This window comes from Gorilla gorilla, chromosome 7, assembly GCF_029281585.2.
Source record: "Gorilla gorilla gorilla isolate KB3781 chromosome 7, NHGRI_mGorGor1-v2.1_pri, whole genome shotgun sequence".
NCBI classification, from domain to species: domain Eukaryota; kingdom Metazoa; phylum Chordata; class Mammalia; order Primates; family Hominidae; genus Gorilla; species Gorilla gorilla.
The window spans coordinates 142,772,455-142,794,583 of NC_073231.2; the positions used below are offsets into that span (position 1 = coordinate 142,772,455).

The window sequence follows — 22,129 nt, forward strand, 5'->3', positions numbered from 1 at the left end:
TAAATCCACCTAGTCAGCCACTGACACAATCACCTGTGTTGCGACATCTCAGGATTTGTTGTGGATTAAATTCAAAGTGGAATGCCTGTTAAAAACACAGATATCTTTCTCTAATGTCTGATCATTATAATTTGTGCAGTTTGGGTACATATATTTTTAACTAACTCCCCAACTGGAAAGTGTAAAGAAAACAAATAGGCACAGTTTTCTGAAGTGAGAAGTCTTGTGAAGAAGACAGACTTTAAAATGCCTGAATTGAATGACATTACTACTTCTTCCATGCACTGCTAGATCATTTTAACCTCTCAGCATCGGTCTCCCATCTATACAAGAGGAAAATAATACTAGTCTACTCTGTTTTGAGAAAAAAAAATGCAGCACTATATATATGATAAGAATTAATGAAAGACACATCATAATTTATATAGTATTTCTTATAAAATGTATTTTAATCATAAAAAGATATCTAATGAATCTAAATTGTCATTCTGTAAAACCACAGAGTTATGTCCATAAAACAAAATTAAAATCATAAAAGACAACAACAATCTTTGAATCGTTCCAGATTTAAAGGAGTATAAAAATGCATGCCAATAGGGTACTTTGTGTCATCCTGGGTGGGAAATTCGACTAGGAAAAAGGTTCTATCAAAGAAATTTAGATGTGGATGGGAAAGCATCACCTCTGCCCTTGGAAAGTTCATTGTTAAAATGAACTGACAATAGATAGACTAGGAAGAGAAAAAGCATACAAGTGTATTAACATGCACAGGGACTTGGGAATCCCACAAATACGAGACTCCAAAGAGGGCCATATAGTTGAGGCTCAATCGTCCCCTTCAAAGGGGAGAAGGAGGTGGGAGACTGTTGGCATTTTAGAGTGGTAGTACAGAATTTTATGGAAAATAAATGGGCCCAGGGGGCAGACATTATCCTGCACATGATTCTCTTAAGAAGCTTAATGGGAACAGGAAATTATTGGAAGGTAAGAGGTGAAACTGCATTGGGAATAAAAGTTGTCTTGTTGTGTAGATAAAGTATCCCGGGTAATTTCTGGAAGCGGCCCTCAGAAGAATACATGAAAAGTCTATCTGGGCACAGTGATGACTTTTAGTCTCTTCTCGTCATAGTCGCTGGTTTCAACTTTTTTGGTTATTTGATGAGACTCTTAGAGAGGAGTTCTAAAGACAATTGTATTTCTTTTGGAAAGAAATCTCCTTAGTCAGATAGGGAAACTTCAGACACAGTCCCTCCCTGTGCTTGTGGGAAGAAGAAATAAGAGAAGGTTGGAAAGTTATTGGTTCTGAGGCAGCTTTTAAGCCCTTCAAATTTCTTTAAATTCAGTGTTGACCATGGTAAAATATCATACTTTGGGGTAACATTCTCTGCACCCCAATAGAAAGGAATGGAACAACTGGTGAAATTTGAATGTATATCACATTTAAAATTTAATGCTAACTCTGCTAATTTCCTAATTTTGGCATTTGTTCTGCAGCTATATAAGTGTGTTAATCAAGTGCAGGTCCCCTCAGATCTCCCTTCAAGGAAAGATTTGCTGCCCAGTCAGCAAGCAGACACCTCTAGTTATCAGCTTCTTCAAGCTGTACCTCAGCTGCTTAAAGCCACCTCACATAACATGAAGTTGTGTCCTTCTTGGAGAAGTCCAAATCCAGGGACTCAGACAGTGTGGGGATAAACACCTGTCCATTTAGCCCAAGGTACAGTACTCTGATGAGCAATCCTTACACCAGAGCTGCCTGCAGACTGGCCAAGGCTGTCAAGCCAGTCTTTATCACGATTTGACTTTTGCCTCTGTCCAGTCTTGCTTCCTCCCTCTTCCATTCACAGCTGATGATCCCTAATAAATCATGTCTCACACATCAAACTCTGTCTCAATGTTTGCTTCCAGATAACCCAACCTGTAAACTCAATGTGGAACACAGTTTGAGAAAAGAAGTGAGAAGATTCAATTTTGAAGTTGGATCACTCTCCTACAGGCAATGAAGACCACATCACTGATGGTAGGGTGAATGTTCTCGTACCTCACAAAGTGGCAGTCCACTTCTTAAAACATCCACTATGCATGGAGAAAACCATGGTGATAAGGATAATGGACTGGGTAGCCTGTGATTGGTGATACAGATGCTCTAGAGAAAGCTGATGCTGAGTAGCAGGTCAATGAAAACCAGGTGTGAAAGTAGCAGCATCTTGGTTGCATTTAAAACAGTTTTATCCTTGCAGTATAATTTGAAGTGAGGTAGCATGATGCATCCAGCTTTGTTCTTTTTGCTTAGGATTGTCTTGGCTATAGGGGGACTTTAACTTCATATGAAACTTAAAATAGTTGTTTTCTAATTCTGTGAAGAATGTCAATGGCGGTTTCATGGGAATAGCATTGAATCTATAAATTACTTTAGGCAATATGTCCATTTTCATGATATTGATGCTTCCTATCCATAAAGATGAAATGTTTTTCCATTTGTTTGTGTCCTCTCTTATTTCCTTGAGCAGTGGTTCATAGTTCTTCTTGAAGAGGTCCCTCACATCCCTTGTTAGCTGTATTCCTGGGTATTTTATTGTCTTTGTAGAAATTGGAATGGGAGTTCATTCATGATTTACCTCTCTGCTTGCCTATTGCTTGTGTAAAGGAATGCTTGTAATTTTTGCACAATAGATTTTGTATCCTGAGACTTTGCTGAAGTTGCTTATCAGCTCAAGATGTTTTCGGGCTGAGATGATGGAGTTTTCTAAAAGTAAAATCATGTTGTCTGCAAACAGAGACAACTTGACTTCCTCTCTTCCTATTTGAATACTCTTTATTTCTTTCTCTTGCTTGATTGCCGTGGCCAGAACTTCCAATACTATGTTGAATAGGAGTGGTGAGACAGGGCATCCTTGTCTTGTACCAGTTTTCAAAGGGAATGCTTCCAGTTTTTGCACATTCAATATGATATTGGCTGTGGATTTATCATAAATAGCTCTTATTATTTTGAGATATGTTCCATCAATACCCTAGTTTATTGAGAGTTTTTAACATGAAGCGATGTTAAATTTTACCAAAAGCCTTTTCTCCATCTATTGAGATAATCATGTGGATTTTGTCTTTGGTTCTGTTTATGTGATCGATTACGTTTATTGATTTGTGTATGTTGAACCAGGCTTGCATCCCAGGGATGAAGCCAGCTTGGTCATGGTGGATAAGTTTTCTCATGTGCTGCTGGATTCAGTTTGCCAGTACTTTATTAAGGATTTTCACATTGGTGTTCATCAGGGATATTGGCCTGAAATTTTCTTTTTTTATTATGTCTCTTCCTAGTTTTGGTATCAGGATGATGCTGGCTTCATAAAATGAGTTAAGAAGAAATCGCTCCTTTTCAAATGTTTGGAATAGTTTCAGAAGGAATGGCACTAGCTCCTCTTTGGTACCAGGCTCATGGGGACTCAGCATCATGGGGTGTCTGTCCAGGTCAACCTGATGAGGGGTTTGCATAATTTTGCTTCCTCTTTCATCACTTGCAAAAAGATATAGAGATAGAGAATGCATAAAATATCTGGATTGGTGGCAAGTGTGAATGAAGGACATTACTTCTTCCGTGTTTGGAGAGAAGGGAGGTGAGAGCTATGTCCCTGGTTCAGCCTGTCAGGTCCCAGTCTTAAAGGATGTGGTGTGATACACGTGACCAGAGTGCAGTTCACTGCATTTCCATTCACAGGTGTGGCTGAAAATGAAGTGATGCCTTAATGTTTAATGGCCATTGCTCCTTGTTAATATATTTTCCTTGACAATGAGCCATGACTGGGCCAAGGTGGGATTTAGATATTCTTTTTTTTGCTTGCTGAAATGTCATATAATAAAACTTTATTCCCTTCCTCTAATGCATAACTCTTCCATACTCTTAAAGATGCAACACATTTGACATTGAGTCAGGCAAGCATTTATGTTCTTGGAGAAGTTGGGTGTTCAAAGGTTGTGGCTGCAGAGATTCAGAGAGCTTTAGTTTATACTCCCCCAAGAGCTGCATGTTAATTATGTAAAGACACTCCCAGCCTCAAACCCAACACCCAACCTCAAAATGACCATTATTAGGCAGAGTTTAGGGGCAGTTAAAGTTGCCTAAGAGATTGCTGCTAGGTTGTGGTTTTGCCAGTTTGAAAGCACCCAAACAGCATGGAATCCAAGGTAGGATCTAAAGTTTCTTCATCCATCTGTCGCTAATTAAAAAGGATGCCAAAGAACATATGGTCATGGAAGTATCAGGAAAGAAAATGAATGAAAAGGAACATGCTAAATACAGATCTAAATAATACTGTTTTCAGTAAGTGGCTGACAAATTCTCCAAAGGGGAAGAATAATCTGAAACAAAGACTACCCTGAGTATGTCAGATAGTGCAGTTTTATTCCACTATATGTTTTAATAATATTTTCTTGGCACCTAGCACAGATGATATCCTACAGAGACTCACCCACTAGATTGTTATCCACCTTTCTCTGATTAAACACTAAACAAGTTTGTAAGGCCTGTGGATTAGCTATGTTTTCTTATTTTTACATTTTTGATGCTCTAGCATTTGGGCCCTTTAAATGCCTAGGAAACCGCTTCTCTGGAGGTTAACTAATTCCTGGAAACGACAAACAACTTGCCTGCCACCACACATTTGATAAGCAAACCAACCAATCCAGAGGCCATACTTCTCACCAGTCTCCTTTTATCAGACTAGTACAGTCCATGGCACTATTCCCTGCCCTACTCACCACCCATATAGCCCACAGCCCATCAAAATTTTTCAAACTTTCTGATCATAAGTTTCTACTCTTCATAATTGAACCTTGCCTGCCCATTTCTTTCCTGTGAAAACTGTGAGAAGATTCCAGCCAACTCATAGTTATTTTTTCTGTCTGCCAGGTCATCTCTGTTGGGTGCTTCTCTAGGTGGCTCTGAGTAGCATGCTTCTTTGAATTTAGAAAAATAATTCCTTCTTCATGGAAATCAGTTTAGTGTCTGTGTGTCTTATGGTACCTGCTCAAATAAAGTCCTGTTACATTTTTAGACCAGTCAGATTTCAAAAATAAGTAGATAAATAGGCCAAAGCATAATATAATTTAGAAATAGAGGAATGGTATCTAAATAGACATTTCTGGTTGGACTATACAATATTTTAGAAACTCACTTTTTCTGTGTATCTCTTTATTTCATTTAAGAAGTATTCATTCATCAGTAGGATAGTAGCCTTTACAAGGTAATGACTAACTATGTAGAAATTGTCACAGATCCAGAGTAGGATATAGAGGATACCACTGATTGGCCCAATAAAAAGATTAGATTTAAGAGCTAGAAATAGAGAATGCAAACATGTGTAATAACTTACAAACAACATCCTGAGCAAAAATAACCAACATAGGAAGCTTTTACTAACACCCATAACTACCAAATGTTTTCATCTTTATCTAATCTTCATCTAATCTGCCAGAGTATTTTGAGCATATCTCTTTATGGCATTTATGAACCTTTTATCCACTATGGCACCTACTAGTATGAAGATCTTGTGGCATCTGCAACATAAAAAGTTCTTACAGGGTCAAGAGACAACATGGTACACTGGAAAATGCACATAAATCCAGGTGGGAATGACGGTTCCATTACTTACTGGCTCTGTAGTGCTGAGTAAATTACTAAATTGTGTTTGCCTTCAATTTTCTTCTTCGTTAAATGGAGAAATATCTCTTTCCATAGCTTACTGGAAAGATTAGATAAGAAAATACATGTAAAATGCATGAGACACAGCAGATGCACTAGAAACTTTCTTCTTTTCACTTTCTAGGAACCTTAGCCATGGGTTGAACATTCTGCTTATTAGAGGTCTTTAGTAAAGGTTATTTCATACACTCATCATTATACATACAAAAACACTAAATTTACATTCATCTATAGATTTATAGGCAGAAGTGGAGGATATTAAATTAATTTCATAGTACATTACTGCAATGTTAAATGCTTTACAGAGAAAAGTTGATAATATGTAAATAAATAAATAAGAAATGCACATGCTGATACACCATACAGCAGGGTAAAGTGTACGATGTGAGAGCTCACACTCACTGAATAGTTTTGCAGAGCCCAGCACTGTGCTGAAAACACATTTTGTGTATTTACGTCATTCTGAAGCATATGCTGTCATTGTTTAACTCTTCTTGGTTGAGGATGCTGAAGAGCAGAAAAATTAAGCAACTTTCTCAAGACCAGCTAATAATTTTTTAAGGAAATATTTAAAGCCAGTCATTATGGCTTCAGAATCTCTAAATCTTCCCTCAGTTTATGTCTATGCTATGCTCTCCTATATTCTGTGAATTCATGTTTTGTATATGTATGTGTTAAATATGAAAACATTGATTAATCCAACAGATATTTATGGAAATCCATTCATTCTGAGCTTCTGCCATACACTTGCTTCGCTGCTAGGGAACGTGTTTGAGTCCCACAGGACTTTGCAAGGCCTGCAGAAACCTGTCTCCTTCCTCTCCCAATTTAAGAGTATGTTTTGGCTTTTAATTTTAATACAATTTAATTTATTATTATTATTTTTGATTAGTACTTTTCGTGCAGCCAGTTAAAACCATAGTCTGTCTACTTTGTAGCAATGAAGATATTATCCTGTGTTGTTTTCTTTTCCCTTTCACATAAAAGTCCCATTCATTCCAAATTGACTTAGCACCCTTCAACAGAAAGTTCGCGCTTTCCCACTGCATTGTAGTTTCACCTTTATCCAAGAGCAGTTGCTTTTATATACACAAGCATCTGTTTCCAAATTGTCTATTTTATTTCATGGATATAGCTTTATCTACCTTCATATCATACTACATGGTTTAAATTGCTATTGCTTTAGAACAAATTGTGATATCTGGTAGTATGAGTCCTTCAGCAACTTTTTTCTTTAAGATTATCTTTGTTATTCCTTGTTATTTGCATTTTCTTTCACATAAAATTTAGAAGGAGTTTGTCAATTTTCACATATGTACACAGACACAAATGCACCCACATGCACACCCACACACACATACACCAATAAATATGCTGAGATATTGATTGGGGTATATTTAATGCACAAACATGGGAAAATTGATATCTTTACAGTATTGGGTGTTCCAATATAACCATGTAAAAGAGAATCTCTTAGATATAAATGTTATAGAGAGTTTGTAGAGTTGTCACTATTCTGGATAAATACACACACACAGAGACACACGTATGAATGTACTGTTGTATGCTTTTGTACCTGTACACACTTTTAAGGTAGTGTTATCGCACTTATTTCCTTAGATTCTTTCTTTAGATTTAGCTTTAGAAACTTGGTAGCTTTTATTCTATTTTAAGTCATATTGTTTTTAGCATTACAATTTCTATTACACACACACACACACACACACACAGAGTTGTTATTGTTGGCTTTATATTTAGCAACCTCATTAGCAAACATTCTTGAACACCTGTTCTATGATCATTGCTAGGACTGAGGATATAAAATGTGCAATTTGTATCCCTATTCATTGAAGAGCTCACAGTTGAGATGGAGAGATTCTTCGCATGAGCAAAGACTGAAGGAGCCCTGGGAAGGAGCTGCTTACTGAATTGCAGGAGTGCTGTATTCAGGCAACTGACAAGAAGTTAATGGCGTATTTCAGTTTCATTACAGCTAGGCAGATATGTCTGGATTTTTCATATACTCCCTGTCTCCTTTCCCATTTGGACTATTTTTGAACCTCAAATCCAGCGAAAATTGATGATGAGTGCCGCCTTTGTGTTAATGTTTTATTTCACTATGTTTTTACACAGAATGAAAGCTTATGAAAGGCAGGGAATAATTTCTTTTGTTTACTGCCAATTTCTATTGCCTAGAAGAGCAATGTAGCAAGATAGATGCTCAAAAAATATTTATCTTTACTTATCATATACTGGCTATTTGTCTTTCCTTAAAACTAATCTTTCTTATCCTTCCATGTTCGGCTCCAGTGTCACCTCTCCATAAAATCTTACTCTATGTCCAGCAACTTGATTTGAGAATTATATATTTTGTCCTATTACTATATCCTCAGTTATGGCAGTTTACATGCTATATTAAAACAAAAAAATGTATAAAATGTCTCCATCTCTTGTACCATTGTCAGAAGAGATGCTGCTTTATTTATATTAAATTCCTACCTGCCTAAATTGGTATCTGATCCATAGTATTTTTTTCCATGAAAGAGAGCATAAATGAAAGAATGAATAAATGAATGAATGGAAAACATTAAATTCAAGTCACACAACTAGTGAGGAACAGAACTAAGAAGAAAGCCCATGGCAGTTGGCTAATATCAGCCCAGTTAGTTGACCGCCAGTCAGGTTCATATAGGAATTCAGAACTTTTCTTAACTAATCCTCCCCTAGAATCATCCCCCACCAGAGTTCATTTGGTTACTGGTGAACTATTTACACTAGTTTCACACCAGGTTGCAGAAGAATCAGATCGATGACTGATCACGTGTAGGTGATTGCATAAACCTTGTTCTTGGATCAGACAGAAGTTCCTGATCCCTGACTGTTTACTCACAATGGGGACATGGGCTAGGTAATGTAGGAACTATAAAAACAACAACATAAAATAATTGCTTTTACCACAGGTAATGACATTGTGATTAACATTTGCCCAAAATAATCTTCTTCACTTCCCATAACCACACTGTGAAGTAATGGATTGAAGTTCTTGACTCCAGGATATGGATCTGAGGATAGTAAGAGGAAACACTGGGGCTGGGCGCGGTGGCTCACGCCTGTAATCCCAGCACTTTGGGAGGCCAAGGCGGGCAGATCACCTGAATTCAGGAGTTCGAGACCAGCCTCAACATGGAGAAAACCCGTCTCTACTAAAAATACAAAATTAGCCAGGCATGGTGGTGCATGCCTGTAATCCCAGCTACTCGAGAGGCTGAGGCAGGAGAATAGCTTGAACCTGGGAGGCGGAGGTTGTGGTGAGCCAAGATGGTGCCATTGCACTCCAGTCTGGGCAACAAGAGCGAAACTCTGTCTCAAAAAAAAGAGGAAATACTGAACTCTTGAGACTGACCTTCTAGAGGTCACAGTTCAAAGACAGATACTATGCCTTATCCATTCTCCCATTGCAGAAAGATCTTGACAAACACTAATGCAGCGTTAGCATGAAAAATAAATGCATAAACACAGGATTCAGAGTCATTCAATCAAACTAACTCTTGAACCCAGGCTCTTTAACTTCTTAGAATTAGATCTTAGATAAGTATGCTAATACACAGAAGTCTCTATTGCTCTAAGAAATGGAGTTAAGCAGATGTCTTACACATAGGATTCTTAAAAGGAGTAAAAACTTCTTAGTTATACAGAAAATCTAGCACTGAACCTGTATCCTAATCTGTAATCATGAAGTGCAGCTGTTAGGATTATTTATTAGGACTACAATTCATTAATGACTTTTGTGTTCTTTTTCTACTTCTTTCATGCTGGCCTTGCCTCTGTCCTTTCTTCACCCCCAAACTCATTCCTGCTTCACAGGCTTTAAACTGCCATCCTCTTGCCAAACCTGCCCTCCATGTTTGTGCATGGATGCCTGCTTCTCACAGCTCAGGTCTCAACTCAAATGTCACTGAGTCTGAGAGGCCCTTCCTGGTCACGCCACATACAGAAACTCCTCCTTCTCTTTATTCAATTATTCTATTTTATATTTTAGTATACTTGCAGGTCTATTTCTTTATGTGCATGTTTATTTTCTGCTTTATCACAAAAGAATTTAAGAGACTTAAAGGTCAATATTCTCCCTTGTTCTATAATGTATCACCAGTGCTAAGAACAGTACCTGGCGTACGAAATAATGACACCTACTTCAAAACACTTTCCAGAAAATTCTAGTTGTAAATTGATATCCTTTTTTTTTTTTTTTTCAAATGCTCCAATAGCATTTATTTTGTGTCTCATTCTGGGTCTGTGTCTGCTGTTAGTGGGGACTGTCCCATGTGGCTTCGAGCTCCTGGTGGCTTGCATCACTAGGGCACCCATCATAAGGAGTGGCAGAGCAAGTTCTCATGAAGACCTATGGAACAGAAATAATATCAATAACCATGGTTATTTTAGGCACAAATTAAGATAGAAATCATGGAAACCACCAACTGTGTTTTTTCATGACCTTATTATGAATCAGGCACTCCCCATATATTATTTCTAATCCACATAAAACCCAGATTGGACAGAAATTGTTTTCTTCATTTTATGATAGAGAAAATTAAGACTAAAAAGTGAGGCAACATATCTGGTATAGTGCACTGTATTTAATGTAGTGAGAGTTGAACTGGGGTTTGAGCGATTCCCACAGGCTCTACACTTTTTTATGTGATGATGATACTACCTCCCAGTGACAGCAAGATCAAATTATTCATAAAACTTTTTTGCTATTTTACACTTTAAGTTGGGGGAATTGCATCTCAATATTTTGAATAATAAATAAACAGGATGATGAACATATTTTACTAGAATATGAAATGAGTATTCTTTTATTACTAGTACTTATCATTTACACTGTCTAATTCAATAAGCATGTCTCACATTTGTTCCTTACAGCTCTGCATAATATTTTATATCATAATTATAACTTAATCATAACTCAGCCTTATTAAAAACTGACAGGCCCTAGCTGTTGATGTGGTTAGTTTTTCCGCTAGTTATTTGAATCTTGTTTTTCCCTCCACTTAATGGATAATTTCCTTTCATAGGGATACAACATGGCCTTTTAAAAGCATGGGCAAAAATATGCAAATACTCAGATCAATCAATGCAATGTTTCCTAATTAATTTGTTAAGTGCAAGTCTCTGACCACAGTTTTGGGTGAGGTAGAAAGTATTTATGTTTCTGTGAATTACTTCATATGAACATCTACATATCTTAATAGGGATAAGACAAATGGCACTGGATGGTGTATGCATTGGTAAATAATTCCTAATTACATAAATACTTTCTTTTTGTGGAGATATTTTCTTCTTCTGAAGGCCTATAGGGCTTCATGTATACCTTTCTTGTGACATCTTTTTTTTTTTCTGCCTTACCTTCTGGTTATATGTGCATACTAAAGAACATATTAGGTGTGGAGAAGGCTGACTTGAATTTCAACTATTTTAGCCATTCCAATTTCTGCCTGTATGACCTTGGGCAAGAGAGGTTATCACTGAATCTTTGTGGCCTCACCTATAAATCAGAGTTGCTGCGTCAACTCAAATGTTAATGTGCTTGTGTTTATTTCTGGAAAACAATAGATACTTCTCATATTCTCCACTAATCTGCAAATTAATTGATGGCTGAAACTGTGACATATTCATCATTATCTTTGTGCCTCCCACAATTACTGCGAAGGCAGAGGAAACTTGATTACAGTTATGAAGAGAAGGCTAATAGAGTTCACTTAGTTATTCTGCTTGGAATAACTCATCTCAATAGTACAGCCTCAACCTCTCCTTTAATAAATTCTAGACATTCTTCAAAAAAAAAATCGTGCAAAATCTATCTATGTCCATATATTCCTCCTTCTTCTAACTGGAGATAATCTTGATAAAGTAACATATCTCCTATACCTCTCTGTTATTTATTTCTTTCAATCTTTAATTATACATTTGAATTCATAATTTATATTTCCATTCCATTTAAACTCACTGAGATTAAAGACATACTATTTGTCCTTTTCTGAATACCCCAATGGTCAAACGAAGTCCCCTGGGATTAACTCCTGTGTAGTTTCAGATTGTATATTACTAAATGCCAGGCCAGTCTCCAAGCACATTCCATGCTGTAACCTCAAAGAGGACCTGGGACAAGAGAACAAGGAACCTGGTGTAGGCTCTATACATGATATGGTTAGGCTTTGTGTCCCCACTCAGAATTTCACCTTGAATTATAATGCCCGTAATCCCCATGTGTCAAGGGAGACACCGGGTGGAGGTAATTGAGTCATAGGGATGGTTTCCCTCATGCTGTTCTCATAATAATGAGTGACTTCTCAAAAGATCTAATGGTTTTGTAAGTGTTTGATAGCTCCTTCTGTGTTCATTCTCCTTCCTGCCGCCTTGTGAAGAAGGTGCCTTGCTTCCCCACTGCCTTCCACCACGATTGTAAGTTTCCTGAAGCCTCCCAGCCATGTGGAACTGTGAGTCAATTAAACCTCTTTCCTTTCTAAATTACCCAGTCTCAGGCAGTTCTTTACAGCAGTGTGAAAGGTAACTAGTACAATATATGTGCATGAAATCTCTTTAATCTATGGGTCAATGGCTTTCATCAGTTTTGGAAAATTCCAACCATTATCACTTCAAATATGGTCCCTACTACTATATCTTCTTTTTCTCATTCTGGATAGTCTTTATAGATCACTTGTGTCTCACATGTTTCTATCACTAATTCTATTATTTCAGAAATGTTTTCTTTTTATGGTTTAATTTAACATTTTATTCTCATCTTCAAGTTCACAAATCCTGATTTCTGCTGTGGCCAGTCTGCTGATAACTCTTTTAATAAATTCTTATTTTTGAATATTGTATAATTTTTATGTGTAGAATACTTACTTGCTTTTAAAAATCCACCCTTTCATCTATTTTTTCTTCTTTTCCTCTTTCTTCCACGTTGTCACAGTTATTTTAAAGTTCTTATCTGATAACTCCAATATTTGGATTATCAGTATTTGTTTGTATTGATTGTTTTTCCTTTTCTCTTCATTATTATCAACAGTCTAATAAGTTTTATTACATGCCAGACAAGTGTATAATAGAACCACAGAGGACATAGATGATCAAAGTGAGGTTACTTCTCATTCATTCTATTCTTCAAGTGATATGCTCCTGAACTTTTATTAATGGCCTAGCAGATTTCTGCAACCTCGCTTTCGAAGTTTTGCTTCATAGAAATTTTTGGCCTACCTCTTTAGCTTACTTCTCACTGGTTTCAAATTCTCACGACAGTCTTGAGAAAGAAACTAGCCTCATTTATTTCAGGCCCCCTCCAGCTTGTGAGTACTATGAGAGTGCCAGAAACTCCACTCTGCTTTTCCACTTCAGTCCTCTAGTTTCCAGCATCACTAAATAACTCAGCAAATGTTTTATTTGGATTTAGACCTGCATTAAGGAGTTCTCTTTTATCCAGTTCATTTTAATACCCTGCACAACTACCAAAACCCTGCTGGCTTCTTTTTACCTCAATAGAATCATCCAGCATGAACCAATCCAGCATCTATCTGAGCTCAACATAGACAAATAGCTCTAGAACAAAAATGACTGAAGAAAACCAAGTTACCAAGGAAGAGTGTTTTTCTCTCTCAGATTTATTAAACTTTTAATAGCAAGATAATTTTAGGCCTATAAAAGTTGCAAAAATAATATAATTTCCATGTATCCATCACCACATACTCAATTCAATCATAGAATAGATATCAATAGTAAGAGAATACCCATAGTACAATATCCTAATACTATTAACTCTAGTTCAGACTTTTCATCAGTTTTCTACTAATGTCCTTTTTGTAACCAAGAATCCAGTCCAGGAACTTTACCTTACATTTATTTGTCATGACTGCTTAGTCCCCTCCAATCCATGATAGTTCCTCAGTCTTTCCTTGCCTTTCATGACTTTGACAATTTTAAAGAGCATTTGTCAGGCATTTGGTCAGGTGTCCTTAAACTGGGGTTTGTTTGTGTTTTTCACATGATTTACCTAGAGTTATGGTTGTTGAGGAACAATAACATAGAGGGGAAGTGCTCTTCTCATCATTTTATGCCAGAGAGTGGGGGTAAGACATGATATCAACATGATTTATCTCTGGTGATGTCAACTTTGATCTTTTCGTTAAGGTCGCAAAGCAGGGATAGATAAAGAAATATATAGCTGTGTGCTAGCCTATGCACACACACACACACCTACCTATAACTAATTACCTATTTTCCATGTATGTATGTATCTATCTATCTATCTTTCTATCTCAATAAACATAAATATATACTGATATATTTCACCTTAATCAACACCACAGGATTTACTTTATCCTCACCTCAAAGAGGTGAGCCCTGTGGTGCTTGGTTAAAGTGAAATTATATCAGTATATATTTATGTTTATTGAGATAGATATAAGTATATATATTACCATTATATATATAAAGTATATATAAAGTATATATATTAAATATATATATATATAATCAGTATATATATTAAGTAAGATTTGAAGCATCTTACTCCCACAATGGGAAACCTGGATTCTGTTATATACAATTTATATATTTATTAGTTCATACTTTGTATGCATGTAATATGGTTTCAGAATCTCTCATCTGTACTCTTATGAAAAACAAATTTACCAGCTATCATACTGTGTTTATAAACAGTTACTTTGGTCTTTATACCTATAGTTTACACACACACACACAAATCTTTTTCAATGTTACTTAAGGAAGCTCCTTTCTTTCTCTTATCCTTCAGTGTGGTTACATGATTCATTTGTCATAGAGAGAAATTATTTGCCCCAGTATATATTCCATTCTTCCTCCAAAGTCTCAGTTGAATTTTGCTTTACTTTGCTTAGAATACAATCCTCTTTGTGTGTGTCTATGTGTGTAATATGATGGTGGCCTCTAAGATGGCCCCAATGACCCCTGCCTACTGGCATTTGTTCCTTGACTGTTCTCCTCTCCTGGAGTATGGACTCAGCTTCTTGACTCACTTATAATAACAGCCAAGTAGAATTAGGGTGTGTCATTTCTGAGATTAGATTACCACATAGCTGTGACTACTATCTCGACTATGCTCTGACAACCTTTGTCTCTCAGAGTCAGTTCTCAAGTTGTGAGAAGCCCTAAGGAGAGTCCCAGACAGCAAGGAACTGATGTATCCAGCCAGCAGCCACTGAGGACCTTGACCTGCCAAGAAGAATGTGAGAATGAGTTTAAAAATTGCATCCTTGTACTCATACCATTCCCACAACAGTCACATTTACTTTTAGACAATAGATATTGATATCCAGAACAAAATTCTATTTCAGTTCTCACTTAATAATACCACTTAGTGCTATCAATAGGTAGTATTTGGTTGCTGTAAAGGTCAATATTTAAATGGATAAAGGAAGGTATGCAGAATGCGTAATATGTGTTCAGATTATATTGATTCTCAATAAATGTTAGCTGTCAATAGTATTCTATATTTTTCACTAATTAAACAATTATGTGCTTATATAACCCAGACACTATGATAAGCCTGCTGATAAAGCACTGAGAATAGAGCTGGGGTTGAGCTCTGCCCTTATGCACCTTAAAGCCTATTTGGGGAACTGGAAATTAAACAAATAATTACCAAAATAATTTAATGAATATAGGATGCTTACCACAGGATGCTTAACATTAGGTATTGTTCAATAAACCACCACTGATAAGACTAAACAATTAGAAATGCTCAACTAGCTGATGAATACTGGGCAGGGGGTAAGTTGTCTCACCACAAATGGAATTAAGCCTTGTTTCTGAGTTGTGCTCCAAGAGGTCTTCTCTCTCTGAAATGGTGAGAGCTGGCTCATGGTGAGAAGTATAGAGATGAATGAGATAAGGGCCCTATATATAAGGAGCTCACAGGTTATGAAGGGAGACAAGAGGAAATTCTGTAACCAGGTAATTAGACAGCAAAATGATAGCAAATAGTAATAATTTAAAATGTGAAGAACTTCAGACAAGTAAGTTTGAGAATAATTCCTGACTCAAGGTAAGAAACCATGGGACCATCTCTATTTTTATTTTTCAGCTTGAAATATGAAGAGAATGTTCAATTATGTTATCTTTTAAAATGAATGGAGGCGTGTGTGTGTGTTTAAAAAACCTGTGGTTACAAAACCATTATTTTGCTGCTTAAAGTGAAAACTTAAGCTACTTGGAAAACATTCCCTATGTGTAAATACATGCCTGAAAAATGAAGATTTGCATCACAATTTAGAGTGGCCAACTCATACAGATTGCCCAGGCCCATCCTGACTTTAAAACCAAAAGTCTCACATTCTGGGACTTTTGTGAACCACCTCAGTTTCAATCAGAACAGGACAGCTGGTCACCCCACTTCACATGTACTTTTAATTGCATTTGGAAAACTGCAAATAAATAATTCTCTATATTAAAAATAACATGGTATGGAAAGATTCTGTCTAGTGTAAAAAAAAAATGAGTCTACCATAAGTATGTCTTTACTTCAAGACCTGTGAGAGTAGATAAACTCAGAAACCAGAACAAAATCTCATTGTCTGGAGAATTACCAAAGCATTCTGAAAAAAATTGAATAATTCCCAAGAGAGAATCTCAGCAATGGAGAAATGAGAACTCTTAATGCTTTCCTTCTAAAACTCAGATTGAACTTCTTCCTGCTAAAAGAGTATACATTCCATTTTTGTTAACATAAAAATATATATACTTACAAAAAATATTATTAAAAAATCTGCCTGGCTTTTTTATGTTTTACTTTCATTTGTCTTCCTACGACTGTAGTTGAATTCATATCTGCAAATAATGCACACTGAACAAATGTTTGAATAGAAAATGAATGGATAAGAACAGAGAAATTTAAAAGCATAAATAAATAAGTGACTGACTGAATGAAATAAATAAGTGCGTTCTATGGGCTGCAATATTACTACCTGTTTTCAGCTTGACAAAAATAAGGATTGTTAGGCTAGCAGATCAATGTATGCTATTTGAATTATTTGAAAACACAAATCTCCCATTATTTACAGGTCATGGGAAAATTATTTGATGTTAAAAGTCTGTACATCAATGGGATGGGTAGCTTTGCACATACTAAGATGAGCCACCTTTAGGCAAATGAAATGCTATTGGTAATATGGCTACAGTTGATACTAATTAGTTAAAAGAATGTGCTAATGTGGCCAAGAATGGGGGATTAATTGCAAGATGGACAGTGTCTTCGCTCTGTTTAAAAGCTAGAGTCTCTGCACTTTGTCCTGGTCCATCTTACTAGAAATCCGTTATTTACTCACTTATCCACTTATTTGAATTTGCATTGTCTCTTTATTGTGAACCTGAGAAAAGGCTATGGAGTGGGAAGTCTATCTTTGCTACACATTAGGTGGGTGACTTTGGATTAGTTAGCATTCCTTGAGACCACAAACGGATAGAAAAAAAAAATCCTGACAATATGTAACTTGCAGAAAACACGTCCATTTGCAAATACTGATCTTTATTATTTGAGTTTTATTTTAATCATATAACAAAATAGTCAAATGAATGGGTTGAAGATTTACAGTATTACAATGATCACTCTTGATTCGTAATGAAAATTATTGTATTCATATTTCTTCATTTTAAAATCAATGTTATATATTTAAAATTATAAAAATATATATTAGAATGTATTATACATGATTATACCTTAGTTCTGACAAATGTTGGGCACCTCCTCACACTGGCCTTCTTCTCTTTAAAGCTGTTCTTTCTTGCCCTTCCTCTATTTCTCTTCCCTCCCCTTTTTTTAACCTTCTGCTGTTCTCCCTTCTCTCTCCCTTTGCATTAACTATTTATTTTGTTTCGTGGTGGATTTAAAGATGACCAGAAATGCATCCTACTTTCACGAGCTGATGATGGCCTTATTTAAACATGTACTGACTAATTTATATTACATTACATAGGAGAAGTGACTTAAGAAGCATATGGATACACTACTACAGTAATTAGAGACAGGGGGTGCTACTTCCAGTCACAAAAGTAAGAAAAGTTTTGGTGGCGCAAGGATATGTAAAGCAGAGATAAGAATTGAAAGTGGGCCGGGCGCGGTGGCTCATGCCTGTAATCCCAGCACTTTGGCAGGCCGAGGTGGGCGGATCACGAGGTCAGGAGATCCAGACCATCCTGGCTAACACGGTGAAACCCCGTCTCTACTTAAAATACAAAAAATTGGCCGGGCGTGGTGGCGGGCGCCTGTAGTCCCAGCTACTTGGGAGGCTGAGGCAGGAGAATGGTGTGAACCCAGGAGGCGAAGCTTGCAGTGAGCAGAGATTGTGCCACTGCACTCCAGTCTGGGTGACAGAGCGAGACTCCGTCTCAAAAAAAAAAAAAAAAAAGAATTGAAAGTGGAGCAATAGCATCCTCTCTTTCTGCTCTCCCCTTGCAACTGCTGAAACCTATGGCTTTGAGTGGCCCTAAGATCCTAAAAGTGGAGTTTTGAAGAAACCCATTCCTTCAGCTAAAGGGATCTTCAGAGCATAGCTTCTGCTAACAAGACCATGAAGCTCAGACCTTACCTTGTTGTGATTGAGCATTCGAACAAACTTTACAGTTTGGAGTAGGTAGAGTAAGAGTAAGATTGTGGGAGCTAAAAAAAAAAAAAAAAAAAAAAGAGGAACAAGTGAGAAAGAAAAGTATGACTGTGATAGTGAGAAGGTCACTGAAGATACTGATGATCACTCCCAGTTATACAATCTATACTTGAAGCACTTTACTTGAGACCCCACTGGAAACACACACAGGTTACGGTGGCTGATGTCTATGATTCTTTGTGGATCTCCCCTTCCATCCTCTGAAACACTAAGAGATCATCGAGGATATGTGTAGGATAAGGCAACATTTTAAATAAAATTGCTCTTAGAATTCTGGAGGAAGGATTGGGAAAGGTTAAATAGATCAACAAAAGATGAAGTGTCAGTAGCTCTGACATCAGACTTCAGGTTGCATTTTGACTCAACATGACCTATTTTACCCGCAATGCTAAGCCAAGTAACATATGGCATTGGCCAAATACATTTTCATAGATCTTAATCTCCAAGCCGTTCCCATAACTGCATTAAGGTCTCATCTTCCTAGGAGGAGTCTGGCAGCAGTGAGTATAACAGTTCAAAATTTTCCAATTATTCTGAATATTTTCTTTTATTTGAGCCTCATAAGAGCTCACTGAGATAAAAAGAGATCAATACTGCATTTTTTTTATTTTGCTGCCTAGAAAACCGTATTCCCTAGCCTGTCATCTTCTAACTTCATGTATATGAATTATTTTTTTCTTTAGGATTCAACTTATGTAAGTATTCCTTGACCTCTCCAGATAGAATGAGACACCTTGTCATATTCTTTTATAGCATGTCAAGTTTTTCAATCATTGCCTTCATTCCAATTTTAGCACATTTGTAACTTGCAAAGTTTTTTATTAAAAATATATCTTAGTAGAACATAAAAGACATAAAAGCAGGGACTACATTTGTCTTGTTCATTACTACATCTTTAGTGCTTATGACAGAGCCTTCCACATAGTAGGTACTTTAAAATATAACAGAATGAATAAATGAATTACAAATCAATAAAATTTACAATAAAGAAAATTGGTACTCAGAGTACTAAACTACTTAAGTCACACTCAGAAAGTATGAGAAGAATGTGCTAGAATACACATCTTCTGAGCAGATTCCAATGTGTTACGTAATATCCGGTTTACTTTTTACTGTAAGAGTACTATATGATCCGGTAATCCCAATAGTGGATATATGTCCAAAGGATATTAAATCCATGTGTTGAAGCTATATCTGCATCCCATGCTTATTGTAGCATTCTTCACAATAGTCAAGACATGGACTCCACTTATGTGTCTACCAGCAGGTAAATGGATAAAGAAAATGTGGTGTAGATACACAATGAAATACTCTGAAATATCAGCCTTAAAAAAGAAGTAAATCCTATCATTAGTGACAACATAGATAAACCTGAAGGACATTACGTTCAGTAAAATACACCAGGTACAGAATGACAAACACATCATGATCTCAATTTTACTGCATATGAAATTATAAAAAGTCAAACCCATAGAAGCAGAGAGTAAAATGGCCTGAAGGTGGGGGAACTGAGGAGATGTTGGTCAAATAATCTACAATTTCAGTTAGACAGAAGGAATAAGTTCAAGAGATCTATTGTATAATATGGTGACTATAGTAAATAACCATGTATTGTATACTTGAAAATTGCTGAGAATAGATTTTAAGTGTTATCACGACAAAACTGATTAGTATGTTAGGTGATGGTCATATTAAGTAGCTCAACTTAGCCGTTCTACAATGAATACATGGATCAAAACATCACATTGTTACGATAAATACATACCATTTCTATTTGTCAATTAAGAAATATATTTTAAAAAATTTCAAAAGGTAGAAAAGAAAAAAAGTGGAACAAAAAGAAATATAGATAATATATATGAAAAATTCAGAGAAGAGAAAGAATTTTAAGGCACTTAGGTCTGAGAATATACTCAATCCTAAAACTCTGAAGTTCAATTTCCTCTAATTTTTGAGCCAAGCTTCACAAAAGCAATTATCACATAATTTGTTGATTTCTTTCCCAAGTGAATGTTTGCCAAACACTCCCTTCAAAGATTTCATATGCATTAAATATTTATGCCAAGCTGTTACATAGAAAACTTGAGTATATACTTTGCTTTTAGAATTAATTTATTTCTAATTTTTTAATGCAAAGTAATTAGCTGAATTGCTTTTAGAATATAATCACTTGTTATATGTTTGAATAAGTTAAGCATGGCTTTGTAGAAATGTGACTAGTTTATAATTATCTAGGTGCCTGAAATGTTCCTTGTGGCTAAAATAATATGATCAAACTTAGTGGCCACTTAAATAAAATCACATTAAGCATGACTTTATGCAAGGAGTCATTCCTGGAAAAATTTGCCTTGTTTCTCTGTTTACTTCAACCAAAAATGAAAGTGACGGGTTTTGAAGGAAATCCCTTAGATGATACCACATCTGTAGGTGAGGCAGTGTAGCCGATAAACTGGCACACAGCCTGCAAGACAGAATGCACTCTATGACCTTGGTCAAGGTTATTAAGATTGCTCAGCCTGGATTTTCTGATGTTGAAAATTAGCACATTAGACTAAATATTCTTTAAAGAACTTCCTTCATTTCACTCTGCACATTTTTTTTAATAAAGCATATACTAAACCAGGTCTTGTGACATTAGGGATGACCCCTTCACATTATCACAAAGATGTATAATTATCACACCACATTTATACAGTATTTTCCTACTAGATTTTCACAACAAGGGGAGGAGTAATGATATTATCATCCTGAGTTTATAGTTTAGGGAGATAGATCGAGGTTCAAAGACAATCAGAGTCTGATGGTTAACACTTCCAAACATTCCTGGGAAGAGTTGCTACCCAATATTTATCTACCTTTATTTCTGACCTTGATTTGTGAAGATTGGATAAGACACTTCTGTTTTGACCTCTTTGAGGAGTATAATTTATCTTTACTTAATCAGATTACTTGTAATACTTTTCCCCCTTCAGATTCAGTCCGTGGGGTATCATTTAACACTTTCAAATTCAACCAGTAATGTTGGCTTTGTCTATTGGCACATGTGCAATTGCCCTCCCTTCTCAATCCTCAAGATATGCAGAGTGAGGAAGAACTGCATGAATACTGATCATTGGTGTCGAGGATGTCTTTACTCTGGAATCTGCCTTGCCTGCCATTGGCGTTGAATCCCTTACTTAATGTGAGAACACGGAAAGGAACTCATGGCGTAGCAGTTAGGAGAATGACATATTTGCTGGCATTTTCATGATAAAAGTATTATTAAAAATGGAATTTTTGACATAATCTCAAATTTGTCACTGATATGATGTTACACTTTAGGAAATAATTTATCTATCTTATCATTCAATAATTACCACTCATAATAACAAGGATACTATAAACAATGATGATACCTATTATTTCTTCACTATTTGCTACGTGACAATATGCTGAGCAGTTTTATACCCACCACCGCATTAATTTTTTACACAAATTTCAAATTTTTCTACACAAAGCCACCACTGTACCAATTTTATGGATGGAGAGACTAAGAGCAAGATTAAGACTGAGTTTATGTAACTTAACATTTACTATAACCCAGGTCAGTGGGGGTTCTGTTCCTGGTTGTACACTAGAATCATTTGGAAACTTGAAAAAATGCCATGTCAGTACCTCAAGTTACTTTAAGTTAAATAGCCTACTTACTGCACATAATGGCATTTTCAATGTGTAGAGCTAATGTGTCTAAGATGCTGGT

At 36.2% G+C, this 22,129-nt stretch overlaps 1 long non-coding RNA gene across 1 annotated transcript in view; it reads left to right on the forward strand.

The window, feature by feature from the left end:
- The window catches only part of LOC129524410 (uncharacterized), a 281,757-nt gene that overhangs the window by 166,544 nt on the left and 93,084 nt on the right, over positions 1–22,129 (forward strand). Inside the window, exon 4 of the long non-coding RNA XR_008668161.2 lies at positions 1,909–2,020. This is a non-coding gene — a long non-coding RNA (uncharacterized lncRNA). The remainder of the gene's footprint in view (positions 1–1,908; positions 2,021–22,129) is intronic.